The sequence below is a fragment of the Acomys russatus genome, chromosome 3 (assembly GCF_903995435.1).
Source record: "Acomys russatus chromosome 3, mAcoRus1.1, whole genome shotgun sequence".
NCBI lineage: Eukaryota > Metazoa > Chordata > Mammalia > Rodentia > Muridae > Acomys > Acomys russatus.
The window spans coordinates 68,114,885-68,117,644 of record NC_067139.1 but is presented as its reverse complement, the minus strand read 5'-3'; the positions used below and the strand labels follow the sequence as shown (position 1 = coordinate 68,117,644).

Sequence of the window (2,760 nt, the reverse complement as noted above, 5' to 3'; positions counted from 1 at the left end):
AACACTGTGTTCTCCATTCCCTGTATCTGAACACTGATGGGGTTGGTATATTTTAGGTTCCTAAAGGCTACTGAAAACTAGGGTGGTGGCCTTAAAGATGATAAAAGTTTGAAAGCACCCTCTCCAATTTGTGATCAGGATAACTGGGCAGTGAATAATATATGAGGAATTTTCAAAAACTCGAAATAGCCTTTCCTCAGGATTTCTTAAGCTGCAATGGTATTTGTTGTAAAGTTTTCTGTTTTCTGTCTAATTTTATAAACTTGGGAATTATTTTCTCATTCTTTTCTCATTAACTTTTCTGAGGATTTGTTAATTTTATCTTTAAAAAAAATCAATTCTTTGTTTCATTAATTTCTTGTATTTTTGTTACTATTTCATTAATTTCTATCCTGATCTTGATTATTTCTTCCTGTCTAAAGTTTGGGATATTTTTTCTTGGTTTTCCAAGGCTATAAGACATATCAATAGTTTGCTGATTGAAATCTTTAAAATTTATGATGTAGGCAATGCTAGTATAACTTTCCTGCAAGTTAGCTGTAGCTATAACTATACATACAATTGTAGCTGTAAGTTTCCTGTTATGACTGCCTTTGTTATATATCATATATTTTGGAAAGTTGTATTTTTATTTTTATTGACCTCCAGGAAGGTTTCTATTTCCTACCTTATTTCTTCAACTATCTACATGTAATAGTTTGTTGCTTCATCTCTGTAAGTTTTTATACTTTGTTTAGTTCCTTTTATTGTTAATATCTAATTTCATCATGCATGATAAGGTAGAATGCAGAATATTATTTTAAAATTTTCTGTATTTTTGAGACTTGCTTCATGTCCTAATATGTGATTAATTTTATGAACAGCTGCCTAGAAAACTGGAATGTTCTGTAGATGTCAGTTATATTCATTTGATTTATGATGTTATTCAACTCCAGTGTTTCAGTGCTTAGTTTTTTTTTTTTTTTTCAGATGACTTGTCTATTGACGAATATGAGCTATTCATTTACCCATTATCAGTTAATGGGATTAATGAGTAGCTTTTAATCTAGCAGTGTTTGTTTTATCAAACTGGGTATACTGCATTTATTGCATATATGTTTATAATTCTGATGTCCTCTCGATGGATTCTTACATTGATTAAGATGGAGTGACCATTTTATCTCTGATGCCTTTTTGGCTTGAAGTCTATTTGTCAAATGTTAAAATAGCTGTACCTACTTGCTTCTTGGTTACATTTACTTGGAATACCTTTGTCCATGCTTTTATCCTAAAATGTTCTCCATCTTTGTTGATGAGGTCTACAGTTTTGAGCCAAAAAAGAGAGGTTAAATATCTTAAAATTTAATCTTTTAATATATATCATTTAGTAGATGAATTAGAGACTATTTATATTCAGAGTTATTATTGGAAGATGTTTATTTTTTCATATTGGTATGGTAGGCACTGACTTAGCCTCTCACAAGTATATACCCTGTTTCCTATAGGCTCTAGGGTCAAGGTAAGATGACATCTTTGAAGAGATGAGGCACATAGACTTAGAAGATTTAATTTGTATAACTACCCATAGCTCCTGTTCCCTTTTACAAATCAGATTCTTCTTTCTTTTCCTCTTCTTCCATAGGGCTTCTTGTGCTCAGCTTCAGTGTGGTTTTATTAACTGAGGCTTCATTGTCTATATGCACCAACATATATCATATTACTGTTCAGGTGAAAGCTGAGAAGATGTCATCTCTATCTCTCTTTAACAACTTATTGACTTCACAGTCAATTCTTCAGTCTTTAAGCTGTTAATAGGTCACACAGGGCTGCCTTTAGATGCAGCAACATTTCCTTCTCTTTGTAGAGCTCCTGAAATTGGTTCAGCATCTTCTTTCATATTGTTAGATCTCTCTAAAGATGTTTACTAACTCTTATCATTTTGTTGATTTTTCAGTATTTTCTTGGACTTCTTTGACTTAATTGTCATTGTTTTATTTATTTATATATCTCATCTTTGGTGTGCTCACCCTTATCTTTATATTGTATTCTTTCCAGTATCATATGTAGGGTAGGCTTAATGCTCTTAAATTTGTTTGTCTATTTTTTTCTATAAAACATTTTATTTCTCTTTCAATTTTAATACATACTTTTGCTGGGTATAGTAGTTTGAGTTGACAATAATGATCTTCTAGTGCTTGTGATATGTTTTTTCAAGTCGTTTTGTTTTTAATTGTTTATGTATAGTAAACAGATATTATTATTATTATGGGCCTATGCTTATCAGTTACTTGAATTTTCTTTCTGGAAGCATTCAATATTCTTTATTTTTTTTTTTTGTTTTTAGAATTTTAAGTATAAGAGCTCATATGAAATTTCTTTTATGGTTCCATTTAGAAGTGTACTGTACATGTCTTTTACCAGGATGTCTATCTATTTCTCTAGATTTGGAATCTTTTTTCCTATGATTTTATTGAAAATATTTTTATGTTTTGGGGTAAAGTATATTTTTTCTTCTATTACATTATTTTGAAGCATTGTTCTTCCAGTGGTGTCCCATATCCTTCCTATATCCTGTTTTTTAAAATGCATCATTGACCTATATTGAATGATCCAATACATCTACATTGTTTTTTAGTTCTGATACGATGCTTCCCACAGGACCCACTCTATTGGTGAGGCTTTCCACAGCTCTTCATTTAGCTTATTGAAATTTTCGTTGCCCTCATTGTTTCAGTTAAATTTGTTTGTTTGTTTTTTTCAGTAAATTATATCCCTTTACTG

General features: G+C 30.7%; 1 pseudogene; it reads right to left on the bottom strand.

Annotated features, from left to right (window-relative positions):
- Positions 1–1,580: 1,580 nt before the first annotated feature.
- LOC127187110 (snRNA-activating protein complex subunit 5-like) lies at positions 1,581–1,866 on the bottom strand (annotated as a pseudogene).
- Positions 1,867–2,760: the final 894 nt, after the last annotated feature.